The sequence below is a fragment of the Berghia stephanieae genome, chromosome 1 (genome assembly GCF_034508935.2).
Source record: "Berghia stephanieae isolate SIO BIC M18660-M18661 chromosome 1, UCSD_Bste_1.3, whole genome shotgun sequence".
Taxonomy (NCBI): domain Eukaryota; kingdom Metazoa; phylum Mollusca; class Gastropoda; order Nudibranchia; family Aeolidiidae; genus Berghia; species Berghia stephanieae.
In genome coordinates, this window is record NC_088360.1 from 90,812,005 (window position 1) to 90,827,476 (window position 15,472).

At 34.6% G+C, this 15,472-nt stretch overlaps 1 protein-coding gene and 1 non-coding gene across 10 annotated transcripts in view; one reads left to right on the top strand and one right to left on the bottom strand.

Annotated features, from left to right (window-relative positions):
• LOC144961377 (signal-induced proliferation-associated 1-like protein 1) overlaps positions 1-13,679 on the bottom strand; it is a 46,038-nt gene extending 32,359 nt beyond the window's left edge. For 8 of the 9 annotated variants that reach the window (XR_013643155.1, XR_013643154.1, XR_013643151.1 and 5 more), the window contains exon 1: positions 13,034-13,676. The gene's annotated coding sequence lies outside the window, so the exon portion shown is untranslated. Of the gene's footprint in view, positions 1-13,033 lie in introns of all 9 variants that reach the window. The other variant, XM_078894616.1, reaches the window with a different exon arrangement.
• A 78-nt stretch (positions 13,680-13,757) lies between these two features.
• Positions 13,758-13,829, top strand: Trnad-guc (transfer RNA aspartic acid (anticodon GUC)). The gene has a single exon. It is a non-coding gene; the product is annotated as a tRNA-Asp (tRNA).
• The last annotated feature ends 1,643 nt before the right edge of the window (positions 13,830-15,472 follow it).

Sequence of the window (15,472 nt, forward strand, 5' to 3'; positions counted from 1 at the left end):
TTCAAAGGTAATAGCAAACATAATGAGAGAAACAAACACCCAGAAGAGCGGGTCGAAAACAGCGGATTACACTTACACAGGTGGTGAGAGAATAATCACGATCTATCAAGTTATCTCACTCTTGCTCCTCTCCATCTTCTTAATGTAATAATATATAAAAACAGCCCATATGCATTTGAAGCATTTCCATGAATTAGCCATGCGCATTGTTCTTTGCATTGCCGCATAATTCCCCCAGCAGGCCACCTGGCACCAAAATTCCACTACATACAGTACGTGTTACATCGCCGGTGCCCCCCCCCCCCCGCCTCACTCAGAGACAGAGAGAGAAGATAGTTTGTCTGTCTAACACACACCTCTCCTCTTCCAACTCAATTGTAAAGTACACAAGTACAAGAAAGTGGACTTAATCCATATGTGTTTGCAATAGGGTATTATTGTCACTTACGGAAAGTAATGTGTGCGAACATCCGAACAGATCATTCGCGAAGGACATTGCCAGAAAAGCAAATAATAACAATGTTTTTTTGATGAACATCAATGTGCTTAATACATCATTTTGTAAATACAACTAATTACAAAAGCATTCTTAACAGAACGAAAAAAACAAACAAAAACAACAACAACAACAACAAAAAAAAAACGCAGCACGCCAGTATAAAATTATTATCAATGTGCTGAAAAATCTAGTAATCTTCGAGTAACTAATCCTTATTTATCACACTGCTGATAAAGGGAAGATCCGAAACACCCACATGTGTCATTGTTACCGTTATTAAACTATATATTACGTTTAACCAATTCCCCCCCCCCCCCTCCCAAACCTTTATTTGTTAATGTTCGAGCTTTAAACAGAATTACCAACTAGCGTAACCGATCAACTATGGATCTGTTGGTTCTACCCGATGTTCTACATTGTTGTTCAACTTCTACCATTTCTTTTTACCCATTTATACAATTATGTCAAATCATACAAAACAGTACTTTTTTTTTTCATTTTTTTGTTTTTGTTTGTTAAACAAAGATGTCACTACGTAAATCATAATAATCATAAGTGTATAATATTCTTGTTATTGGAATAAAACTCACGATCTATGTAATCAATTGAATCGTGATATTGTTGCGGTAATGAAAGAAAAATATGTAAGTTGAAGAAATGCTAGGTTGACAGTTTATCGAGGATCAGAAAACATGGTTGAAAAAAAAAATGACCAGAAGAACAAATAGATAAATAAAAATGGAGGAAAAATTAAATGATATAAGTTTGAAGTAATTTAGGACAATTATAATGGGAAATTATCATTCACAGGTATACATTCCATTATCATCAAATTCATAAAATATCTATTGTATATTCTGAAATGAAAAAAAATGAAAAATCAACAATCGAAGAAATATAAACAAATATATAATAAATAAATAAGCAAATTAATAAAATAAATACATCAAGAAAAGACGGACGCGATGTATGCGCATTGCATACAATATTATAAAATAAAATTGACCATACTTTCAATATTGGTCTTCTGCCATTTGAAGGCACACAATAAGATAACTATTAATATTAGAGCACATAATATATATCCCCCCCGAAACTCCCAGGTGTATAGCACAGAAGGACCAGAGTGTGACCACCCCCCTTCTACAAATATCAAATTGTACCCGATTCGACACTGACACATTCCAATGTAAATCCTTCCCTGTGACCTTCTGTCATTCTTCCACAACCAGATTGAGTAATGGTTATTTATAGTAGTACTACCCCCCCCCCCCCCCCCCCCACTTTACCGCCCAGCAATGAAAACATTGTCTATCCTATCAACTCTCAAGTCTACCTTTAATAATAAGCAACATGTATTTTAGCTTGAGGCTGAGAACATTATTTTGAAAACAAACATATCAGATTATGTCGACCCTACTGAAAGGCTCGATGACAATGCTCAGGTAAATTCCAACATACAGCATCAACGCTTTTTCAAACAGGTAACGTGTGGTCACATGAAAAATATTCATCTCGTCAATTTTAAGCCATAACATCGAAGGAATGGGATTAAAACTATCTTTTCCAAGCTTGAAACAAGCTCGGAAACTCGCAACAAAATTTTGGACACTGCCGCTGGTGTTTCATTTGATGTTGAGTTTGGTTTTTTAAGTGAAGAGATTAAAGATTAAATAAAGAAACTAGGGAGCAGGCACTGGTGTAAGATAAATATCTGAACAAGTGTGTATTTCTCTTTCTTGCTTTGCCTGGCAACTTTCATACACACTTGTTCAGATCTTTAGATTAAAGATTAGCTGCGCTTGCATTCCGAAAATTATTTTAAAATCCGTTAGAGACAGATGCCTCCTAAAAACCTCCTCTATTGGAAAACGATGTTTCAGATATTTCAAGAGACATCATAATATACACATTTGGAAAATTAATTTTCCGGTGGCTGCTTGGGAGGAATGGGGTGGAGAGGAGTTCGAAAGAGAGTTGTTGTCAAAATAGTCATAATGTCTATTATTTAATTAATTAATGAAATAATAGACATTATGACTAACTTAATAAAACACCAATTTGCCATTAACGGGATTAAATAACGCTACAAAGTCCTTAATATAAAGTATCTGGTACCAAAACTTGCTTTTAAATAATTTTCATTGAACTAAAATTAAAAATAGCCACGTATCTCTGCGAATGGAACAAAAAATTTGCAGTTCCACAAGTTTTTTTGGTAGAAGTAGGCAAATGTTCATGATTACAGCCGGAACGACAGCAACGAAGCTTGTCTCAACAACTTGCAGTAAGGGAGGGAAGCAATGTCTAAGTACGGGAATACATGAAAGAAGAACAGATTCAAGTTTACAATGTAAATACAACATGCCGCATCGTAAATGTTACCATGTTACATTCAGATCATTCAAAAATGACCGCCGAGCGACATGTAGTGACATACTTATTAGAGGATCAATAAACATATCATGCGGACGTATAAATTGCGTGCCCACGACCAACAGTTGAATGGAAATGGCAATAAATTGGTGACGTATCAACCACTGAAACGAACAAAAGGTCAAACGAAAGAATACCGAGTGACCATAAACCAACAGAGCAATTTGCTAATTTCATTCAGTTACAACCCCCCACCCCCTTCTCTCTCTCTCTCTCTCTCTCTCTCTCTCTCTCTCTCTCTCTCTCTCTCTCTCTCTCTCTCTCTCTCTCTCACACACACACACACACACACACTATCCAGTCTAAAACTGAACTATATGGGATATTTCATTTATACTCCATCCAGTGTGTAACATTTAAAATCCATGTAACTTAGTAAAATGTTCATTATTGCAATTCGGATGCATTCGATTTACGTTTGTTCTTCCTATTTTCAACGGGAGACATGAAAAGACCTCAGAGTCACTCACTTAGTTAAAATAGACAGCAGCAGAACAAAAAAATCGACAAACAACCAAACATGGTATAAAAAAATTTAAATACAGCTAAAATGGCAAAATACATGTAATAAAGTACTTGTCATTAAAATGGAACGAAAGCGGTCCGGCGATGCACTGTATGAGAGACAGTAAGCAAAGCACAGGGCAAAATAACAGGAAATGCAACAAAGCCCGCCTGGTAATTTGACGAATGTACATTAACATGTATATAAATAAAACGGTGACCTGACAACCGTGACGCGTTAACCAGGAAACCAAAGGTCAAACAACTAACTGCAACAAGCCATTATTTTAAGCCCTTTCTTCTTCAGAGACAATCAGACCACATATTTGACGGGACAGTAATTCGAGGCCACATTATATTTAGGCTTTGCCGATTAAGTGACAGTTCTAGAAGCAAACAAAAATTTAATAATAATAATAATAATAATAATAATAATAATAATAATAATAATAATAATAATAATAATAATAGTAATAATAATAATAATAATAATAATAATAATAATAATAATAATAATAATAGTCTAGTGGACTTGGGTTACCAGATCACAATATTAAGACCGACGAGGGGGATATTCGACAGGGCATGGAAAAATGCAAACTTATGAAATATTTACAAAGACTTTGTGCGAGAATATTTAACATAGTTGAAATGGTATTTTATATTTCATACCTTTTTTGATGATAAACATTTCAGTAATAGAACACAGAAAAGGCGCGTTCCGAATTTGGATGTTAACAAAATCAAAATTCTAACTAGAACATTAACGAAAACTGCTTGACAAGCGTGCGCACTGCATGATAGGACTTGGGCATTGAATACTCCACTACATAAATTGTAACGGGGGCAGACTGATTGTTCTATAATAATAATAATAATAATAATAATAATAATAATAATAATAATAATAATAATAATAATAATAATAATAATAATAATAATAAATAATAATAATAATAATAATAATAATAATAATAGTTAGTTAGTTGTAGCAGCAGTAATAGTAGTAGCAGCAGCAATAGTAGTAGTAGTAGTAGTAGCAGCAGCAGCAGCACCGGTGGTTGAGGAAAAAGGCGAAGAAAAGAGGGAGGAAGGGGTATGGAAGTGAATCAATCAAGTAAAGGCGGGGGTAGGGATGATCCAAAACATGCAACACAGTGATGGGGAGGAAATCCGGGGAGACAGCATTATAAACAGTAATACACATATATTATATATTATAAAACCTGTTGACGGACTGGTCACGCATGCCTGGCCTTACCGTGACCACCACATTTTTTACAGCAGTTTGAAATAGACCACTATTAACAACTGAACTGACAGATACATTACTTATTATTATACAGACTTATAAGGATACACACGGCCACTTCCGTAGCGCACACACATCAAATAAGTTATCCTATCTACTTAAAGAAAAATAAACATCTCTTCGAGACACATCAACGAATTACTGCAGTCTTCAAGTACAAAAATGTTGTGAAGCAACAGGTCATGATGCCAATAGCTACGCAAATTTTATGTACGGTACGTATCTAGGAAAAGAGAGGAGAGAAAGGGGAGGGGGGTTGGGGATGGTGGTGGTATGCATAACTAAACAATCAGAACAAGGGAGATAGGAAAGAATGGGTATGTATGGGGGATGGGGAAGAGCGCTGCAAGTAAAAAAATGTATTAAAAGACATCACCGTAGAGGGTCGCAAATCCTTTGAGTGTTTGTTTGTTTGTTTTTTTTTTGGTTCTTTTTTGTTTGTTTTTTTTTTTTTTTTTTTTTTGGGGGGGGGGGGGGGAGAGAGAGAGAGAGAGAGAGAGAGAGAGAGAGAGAGAGAGAGAGAGATGGAGAGAGAGAGAGAGATGAAAATTGGGATAATAATACAGAACTTAAATGAAAGCTTCGAAACAGATGTACGACTAAGCGAGTAACGAATTTTTCAGTTTGCTCGTCGACACTTAGTTCTAAAAAATTGATGTATTGTCACAAATCGACCAGCGTGGAACAAAATCTCTGGTTGAATCATGATGTCCATTTCACATAACGGTACCTCTATAATATCCGTGACCACCACATTTTTTACAGCAGTTTGAAATAGACCACTATTAACAACTGAACTGACAGATACATTACTTATTATTATACAGACTTATAAGGATACACACGGCCACTTCCGTAGCGCACACACATCAAATAAGTTATCCTATCTACTTAACGAAAAATAAACATCTCTTCGAGACACATCAACGAATTACTGCAGTCTTCAAGTACAAAAATGTTGTGAAGCAACAGGTCATGATGCCAATAGCTACGCAAATTTTATGTACGGTACGTATCTAGGAAAAGAGAGGAGAGAAAGGGGAGGGGGTTGGGGATGGTGGTGGTATGCATAACTAAACAATCAGAACAAGGGAGATAGGAAAGAATGGGTATGTATGGGGGATGGGGAAGAGCGCTGCAAGTAAAAAAAATGTATTAAAAGACATCACCGTAGAGGGTCGCAAATCCTTTGAGTGTTTGTTTGTTTGTTTTTGTTTTTTTTTTTGGTTCTTTTTTGTTTGTTTTTTTTTCTTTTTTTTTTTGGGGGGGGGGGGGGAGAGAGAGAGAGAGAGAGAGAGAGAGAGAGAGAGAGAGAGAGAGAGAGAGAGAGAGAGGAGAGAGAGAGAGAGAGAGAGATGAAAATTGGGATAATAATACAGAACTTAAATGAAAGCTTCGAAACAGATGTACGACTAAGCGAGTAACGAATTTTTCAGTTTGCTCGTCGACACTTAGTTCTAAAAAATTGATGTATTGTCACAAATCGACCAGCGTGAAACAAAACCTCTGGTTGAATCATGATGTCCATTTCACATAACGGTACCTCTATAATATCCGTGACCACCACATTTTTTACAGCAGTTTGAAATAGACTGAACTGACAGATACATTACTTATTATTATACAGACTTATAAGGATACACACGGCCACTTCCGTAGCGCACACACATCAAATAAGTTATCCTATCTACTTAAAGAAAAAATAAACATCTCTTCGAGACACATCAACGAATTACTGCAGTCTTCAAGTACAAAAATGTTGTGAAGCAACAGGTCATGATGCCAATAGCTACGCAAATTTTATGTACGGTACGTATCTAGGAAAAGAGAGGAGAGAAAGGGGAGGGGGGTTGGGGATGGTGGTGGTATGCATAACTAAACAATCAGAACAAGGGAGATAGGAAAGAATGGGTATGTATGGGGGATGGGGAAGAGCGCTGCAAGTAAAAAAAATGTATTAAAAGACATCACCGTAGAGGGTCGCAAATCCTTTGAGTGTTTGTTTGTTTGTTTTTGTTTTTTTTTTGGTTCTTTTTTGTTTGTTTTTTTTTTTTGGGGGGGGGGGGGGAGAGAGAGAGAGAGAGAGAGAGAGAGAGAGAGAGAGAGAGAGAGAGAGAGAGAGATGGAGAGAGAGAGATGAAAATTGGGATAATAATACAGAACTTAAATGAAAGCTTCGAAACAGATGTACGACTAAGCGAGTAACGAATTTTTCAGTTTGCTCGTCGACACTTAGTTCTAAAAAATTGATGTATTGTCACAAATCGACCAGCGTGAAACAAAACCTCTGGTTGAATCATGATGTCCATTTCACATAACGGTACCTCTATAATATCCAGATAACCCCCCCCCCCCCCCCCCCCCCCCCCCCCCCCATCCCCCACTTTTTTTAAAAATTATATATTTCTTTCCACACGAGGGGGGAAAGACCAACACCACAAAAGCCTGCCGTCTACTCACCAAACAAGATGAGGGAAACAATATAACTAATTAGACCGGCTTCCTCCCTAATGAGCAGTAGTTCTAGACCCAACAGTCGATAGAATAAAGATACGTGTATAAATAACGCATACCATTATAACCTGGTCACAACACAGTTAGGCTACTAGTTCTGCTAACTTCTATGTATCGAGTTATATCGATGATTTTCAGAAGGTTTACACAATCCCAACGTTCGCGATGCAGAATTTACACATGATAATAAATAAAAAAGACATCGAATCCGTTAAAAATAGATAAACATAAATAAAATCATCAATAATTAAAAATGCAAAAATGAAGACTGATCCAATCCAGGGAAGACATAAGAAACCTTGCGCAAATAGTACCAGTTTGATCTTAATTAACAAAGAATTTCTTTTTCAAATCACGAAGGAAAAAGACGAGAGTGGGGGCAAAAGCAGCATTCGGTGATACAGACAGTTAAGAGGACGACACGTGGTGATATAAACAAAAAACCTTACAATTCTAGTATCGCGTACTTACGTTGTTACTGTTCGTGATAAAAGCATTATATTCAGTGTCCTGTCATAGATACACCATTACGATTTATCAAAGAAGAAACAAAGATAACATATTAACCGAGTCGGGAATGTTAATAACAATAACACCTCGTTCCATTCATCAACCAGTTCAGAGACAAAAGAGAAGTTCCAAACAACACAAAACAAAACTACAAAACAAAACTATCGGAGGGGAACTTTCGTGAAACGTGAATCAAAAGACATTCATCGAGTGTAAAAACAAGTGCAGCATTGTTAATATGTGAACGAAAACGTTAATATTAAACAATTAAACAGCTATACAATTCAACTGAGTGGAGAGAGAGAGAGAGAGAGAGAGAGAGAGAGAGAGAGAGAGAGAGAGAGAGAGAGAGAGAGAGAGAGAGAGGGGGGGGGGAGGGAGGGCGGCGTGATAAACACAAGTTTGTGTAAAAGGAAAATAACGCGAAACATTAAAGATAATATGTATTACACTTCGAGCAATGAAAGGGATAACCGTTTTTTTCCTTTTCATTGCCTGAGGCGTTATCTTCCCCTTACATTTAGCATTGGCACCGACTCACCAACTTGTCAGATTTTTACCTCTTTTTAAATTTGTCTTTCATTTAAAAAATAAATAAATAAAAATGATCCCGCGCTCAAATCCTGTGCAAAACCTCGCAATAAAATGTTTCGGGTTCTTGTGCAAGATTTCGTGGTAATATTATGGATGGCAATCTATACGTGGAAGAAAAGAGGGGGGGGGGGGGGGGAAACCCTATCAGCCCCGATAAGGAAAAGGAGTGTAACATTCATTATGGCATCACCAAAGATTCTCCCTTTCAGAAGTCTAATGCATACTACACCATCTCATCCTACACGCTTACGTCACAAAGTATTGTAAACAAGTACCAAGGAACATTAAACGGTAGCGGAATATTATAATAACATCTTTTAAAATGCCGACGGAGACATCCGGCAGTACAAGATAACATGACGTGGGCCGTTAAGATGAAAAGACTTCGTATCTGTTGTTCAACTTCAAAAAAAAAAATGTTATATATGTGTGTATGTGTGTGTGTGTGGGGGGGGGGGGGTTGTGTTTTATCTTCTCTGTTTTAACGAGAGAGGCGAAGTGAACACCAAAGCCTAATTCATTTTAACTATTGGTTCCACCCATAACTAATATTCTATGAACATCTATGAACAAAGAGCACGCGCATTAAATAAAAATCAGAGGTAAATCCAAGAGCACTTTTATAAATTGCAGCTAGACTGAAATCGCTTTTAAATCCCAAACTGACACAGCTACATGATCATCACCATAATACAATAAAATGATTACAGAATATATATATATATATATATATATATATTATATATATATATATATATATATATATATATATATATATATATATAGAGAGAGAGAGAGAGAGAGAGAGAGAGAGAGAGAGAGAGAGAGAGAGAGAGAGAGAGAGAGAGAGAGAGAGAGAGAGAGAGAGAGGGAGAGAGAGAGAGAGAGAGAGAGAGAGAGAGAGAGAGAGAGATAGCGACCACCAAGCTATTTAAAATAAAGATTAGTAATTGTTATCTCATGCTTTTATAATCTCGCTGTGTGTTTTAGGGAGGGTATTATTTAATTCACAGAGAACTAAACAGATCATCCATTCAATGTCTTTCTGGACTAGCAGATAAACACAAGTAAGCACTGCCAAACATGATTATCACTACTACTACTAGTTGTCATCTTTAATAAAAGTTTATTTGCAATGCACCCTTCACATAACTAGTCTACACTGCTTGCTTTAGAGCCACGGGTGGATTAAACAAGGGCTATCGGTGGTCGTTATCCCTAATGTTTGCTACAGGCTCCAAAATTGCTCAATTCAAGTTTTGGGAATAAAACCACACATGATTTCTGGTAAGGAATTGTAACCTGAAATGGTGACCAATACTCTTTACTCTCCAGAAAGAGGGTCAGATAACTTACTTGGTAAAGTACTCAATTTGAATTTGAATAAGATTTTATCCAACCGGTCATCCACTCATCAGTAACAGTGCGGCGCAGTAATAGACTAGTGTCATAGCAAAAGGGAAGCAAACAACTAATCCATTTAGTGACAGAGACAGAGATATTAAACCTGCCAAATTAAAAACTACAAATTTACCAATTTTTATGTTAATGTTTAGTAATTTGACAAGGAAATTAGTAATTTCTGAAATCGTGTATAAACAACCACAATAATTTGACATTGATGATCACTTCAACATTACATCACCATGCTTATACACTGCAGAAATGCTTTATCATTGTTATTATTATTATTATTATTATTATTATTATTATTATTATTATTATTATTATTATTATTATCAGTATATTATTATTATTATTATTATCAGTATATTATTATTATTATTATTATCAGTATATTATTATTATTATTATTATCAGTATATTATTATTATTATTACCATTATATTATTATTATTATTATTATTATTATCATTGTATTTATAATTAATATTATCATCATCATCATTAATATTATTATTATTATTATTATAGCATTAGTAGCAGTTGTAGTAGTAGTAGTAGTAGTAGTAGTAGTAGTAGTAGTAGTAGTAGTAGTAGTAGTAGTAGTAGTAGTAGTAGTAGTTATTATTATTATTATTATCATCATTATTCAAGTATTACTGGGAATTAAAAATTCGTAATTTTCCATACAATATCGTATTATCCCTGCATAAATCTGTGCGTAGATAAACATCAAACCAACAAAGTAAAGATGTCAAAAACTAATGATGATCATCCATAAAGCTGAGTAAAATTTAGTAATAAATGTACTTGGCAATGCATACAGTAGATGATCCTACACATGACCACTCATACCGCCCGTACAAGAGCTGTCCGATTTAATGATTATCTGTGGTCAATAAAGTGAGAAATTTGTATATCTTCGTAAATCTCCAAAGATAGCCCATAACATTATCTTCTGTTATCTACCATCAATTGGATTCAATAGTCTGATGTCACATTGCCCAGCAACGGCGAGCAGTGTGGTTCTAAACAAAGAAAATTGGTACCTTTTATTCTTCATGCTGGCTAGAACTTTTCATATGTCATGTGATCAGAATATGTATTTAAAAAGTCAAAACATGATCATATTTATAATGTTTTTCTCCTCTGGATACACTTTTATACTCGTCGGAGAAATATTTCATAAGGGCATCCGCCATTATTCCGATAGTTTAGAGCCAGTTACTAAGATACTATGCGTCATTACGAGGGAAGTGACCACATGACTGTTGAAGCCAATTGCTAATGATAGGAATTATGAATTATAATTATGATATGCATTAGTTTCGTAATCTGGTTGAAGCAATAAGTTTTGAGTTTGTGATAATCTACCACAATAAAAACTAATCAAAGACATTAAAGAACAATTATTTAATCTCCACAATTACATCACTGACAATGATGAAACATTCCCCTCTTACAAACATCATTTCCAAAAAATCACTTGCAATGCATCAACAACAACAACAAAAAATTTAAAAATAGAAAGAGATAAAAGATTCAACTTCCTCTTTAAAAAAAGTAGAAGAAAGAAAGATAAATAAAGAGAAAAACATGGAAAAACAACTTCCTTCTCTATTCGGCGGTGGAATTAATTTGTAGTGGAAGGGAACATAGACAACCTTTAACTCCTTACATTACAAGATTCGGACAGTGCGAAAAGTCATTATTCAGTACAGGTATTTCAATATATGGTTTACATTAAATACTCCCCAGTTCTAACCATTGATTCAATTGTTGCAAGATACAAAACCACATGTCGCCTTAAACATTTATTTGTCTCAATGAGAGAATCTAGTGAAAATTAATCAGCCAATTGGCGATCTAAAAGAAATTAAAAATAACAAAGAGCATTCATTCTCTTGTTTGTAAACAACCAGCTATGTTTATCCTAGAGGGATTTGAGAGTGCACCACAGAGCTCGAGGTGGGAGAAAAGAAAGAAAAAAGTGATGAATTGCAGTAGCTACCTGATTCTTTGTGTTACCTGAAAATGTATGTCTTACTTCCATACTTTTAGCTCTCTAAACATCGTGGAAAAACAGGGCTTAGGATTGGACAGGAAAAAACTAAAATCTACTACTTTATTGGAATCAGAAATATGTCTGCAAATAGCAGCATATATTTATACGACACTTCCACTTTCGATTGTAGTCTGGTAAAGTACAATTCATTCTTGAGTCGCACTGACCTAAAACCCCAAAATTAAACTAGCAGCAATGTAGAATTACACTAGAAATAAAGAACACCACCAAATTGAAATCAAATCTAACCTCAAAGTGAAATCTAAACAATTTTAACTTTTGGTCGATTGCAGTCTTTTTCCATTTTCTTTGCCAAGATATAATTTTAATATATTATATAATGCGAAAACAATCTGAAACTGATATTCATAAACCGCATTGAAAAAAAAAATTCACAATGGATTTGGGCAACGAAAATATGACAATAAAGAAAGCTATCTATATATAAACTAACCCTATCCAACTTGAAAAAAAAATAATATCTTGACAGCATAATTAGAGTAAAAGTAAAAGAATCAACAACAATTAATAATAATAATAATTATTATTATATTATTAAATTATTATCATTATCATGGAAAGTAATCATAGCAGCAGCTGCAACAAAAGTAGTGGTAGTGGTAGTAGTAGTAGAGTAGTAATAGAAGATAGTCGTAGTCGTAGTATTGTAGTTGTAGTATTTTATTTTAAGTTAATAATAAAGGTTTCATTTGTAATAAAATCGGAGTGGGCAGGGTTGCGCTCATGTATATTTACTATTATACTATATATAACGTGGACTTAACTGGCTTTTGCTAATGTGGTAATGGTAGTCTCTAACTCTACTCTAGTTCTAGGTCTAGCTAGGCGGGCAAGGAGTTGTTGGGAAATTGAAATTGAAGAAAATGAAAAATCTCATGGTCAAAAAATTAATAGTAGTATTGTAGTTGTAGTATTTTATTTTAAGTTAATAATAATAAAGGTTTCATTTGTAATAAAATTGGAGTGGGCAGGGTTGCGCTCATGTATATTTACTATTATACTATATATAACGTGGACTTAACTGGCCTTTGCTAATGTGGTAATGGTAGTCTCTAACTCTACTCTAGTTCTAGGTCTAGCTAGGCGGGCAAGGAGTTGTATTGTTGGGAAATTGAAATTGAAGAAAATGAAAAATCTCATGGTCAGAAAATTAAAAAAATAAAATAACGTTTACCTTTATATTGGAAGACGTCAATGAACAGTAAGATCCAACTCTGGTCTGGGGCGTTTCTACAGCAGATTTAAGAATAAATAAAAGTGGAACAATTGATATTCCAAATTTCCAATCCCAACCCTAGATTGCATTGACTGAGATTCTGAGAGTGAGCGTGAGTGTGAGTACTCGGTTCCGTAATTTCCGACTTGATTTGTGATAGAAATAGAATCCACCAATCTACAGATGTCAAAGACTTTTTCTCTAATCCAAAATTCAGCAGTAAGGTTATTGAGTAATTCACATCTTTTCTCATCCGACTACTACAATGAACAGAGAGATAAACACCTGGAGTCGACTAACTATGCTATGACAGTCAAGTCAAGAAGTGCACTGACTGACTCAACCTGTGGCTTGTTTTCAAATCTTATCGACTTATTTTGAGTTTGAGCAGAGTCCTTGTTTTGTAATCAACCACGAAAAACAACCAGATTAACTATATCCAACAACAAAAGAAAACATCGCTTTAGATGTAAATCCTGTCAAAATATAGCTGGAGCGGAACACGGTAAATAGTACAGATAAATACAAACAAAAAAAAGTTGGACAGTTCCTCTCTACACAAATTTAGACGTCCATTTTACAACAGGAGTTTGTACTTCCCGTCACGTGACAACGTAACTAATTATAGAAAAATGATTCTTATTATTATAATAAGTATAAATTGCTGCTCCAAAACCTTAGCTCCTCGGTAGTATAGTGGTAAGTATCCCCGCCTGTCACGCGGGAGACCGGGGTTCGATTCCCCGCCGGGGAGAGCATTTTTTTTTTTATTATTTTACTTTATTTTTCTTCTTCTATCTGGTGCTCAAGGGCGAACTCGGTTTTCTTTCTAGTTCTCTTTTTGTTTTCTTTTTTTTCGTGAGGGTTTTTTTTCTGTTTTTTTTTTGGGGGGGGGGGGGGGGGGGGAGGGAGGGGGTTGCTTCTGATGAGGCAAACAAAGGAACCCTAATATTACCAACGATGGTAGATTATTGATGTTACTCCAAATCAAAGTGCAGATATTAATATGGTGCCCTAAGTAAACACGTCGTTCCAAATAATACTGAACTTTTTTATTATATCAAACAATCTAACCGACGTACAAAATAAACTCGAATTAGACTAGTATAGTGTTTGTTCTCTGTGATACATATTTGATTATCCTGTGGTGCAATCTAATATCTTCCAACCGACGTATAATTATTTGCTAAACAGCCTCCAAGAAATATCTGTTCTTTAAATTTAAAAAAATATTTTTTTTAAATAATAATAAAAAACAGGGTTGAAGATCAACATTGTTCCATACAGCCAATGTTAAATTTTTATCATCAAACATCGAATTACTGACAAATCTAAAAAAATGAAAACTATTTTTTACAGACTGATATACGAGTAACTTGCAAAGCATTTTTTTTTTAAATTTCAGGCTAATTCTCCCACCCGTTGACTCAAATTAATACCAAAGAAAATCTGTTATGTCGCAATACACTCAGTCCTTAATTTGACCGTTGGCTTTCATTGCGAGTATAGCTGATTTTACACAATTCTTGTACATCCGCAACAAAAAATGATGATATGATTTTTAATATTTCTTGATACTATTAAGTAATAATATCTCACCCGCAATAAACAAACAAACAAAAAATAATTTTTTAAAAAAAAGATGTACCTCTCTTGATATTCTCAAGTAATAAAGATCTATCTATTCTTTTCTTTTCTTTTTTTAAAAATTGGCTTGGGTGGGGGGGGGGGGGGGGTCAACATTGTCGATAACATAATTACCAGACAAGTTGAAAATAATAAAACTATTTTTACGGATTAATATACGAGTAACTTGCCAACTTTTCGTAAATAAAGGGTAGTTCTATTACCCGTTGACTCAAAAAAGATTCGTCTAGATCTATATTTAGTTCCACAATAATAAGTATAAGTATAATAGATGATTGACTGTTTGTGATAGTAATAGCCTTTATTTCTATATTATAAATCAACCAGTTTTTGATGTTTTTAAAATTGTTGTTGTTGTTGTTTGTTGTTGTTGTTGTTGTTGTTGTTATTGTAGTAGTAGTAGTAGTAGTAGTAGTAGTAGTAGTAGTAGTAGTAGTAGTAGTAGTAGTAGTAGTAGTAGTAGTAGTAGTAGTAGTAGTAGTAGTAGTAGTTATTTGGCGTTTTGTTTGTTTTGTTTTGTTTTGTTTTGTTTGTTGTTTTTTTTTAAAAATAATTTTAAAATATATATTTTGTGTTAAATAAAATTTCAGATAAAGTAAGTATAATGTTTCTTGTTTGCTTTTGGATTACTGCCCTGAGGTACCATTGAGCTTTGGGGACTGAAACTGGATGCTAGACTATAATATAATATAATACCATTTTAGATTGTCCCATTACATACATTAAAAAAAAAAAAAAACAGAAAGAAAG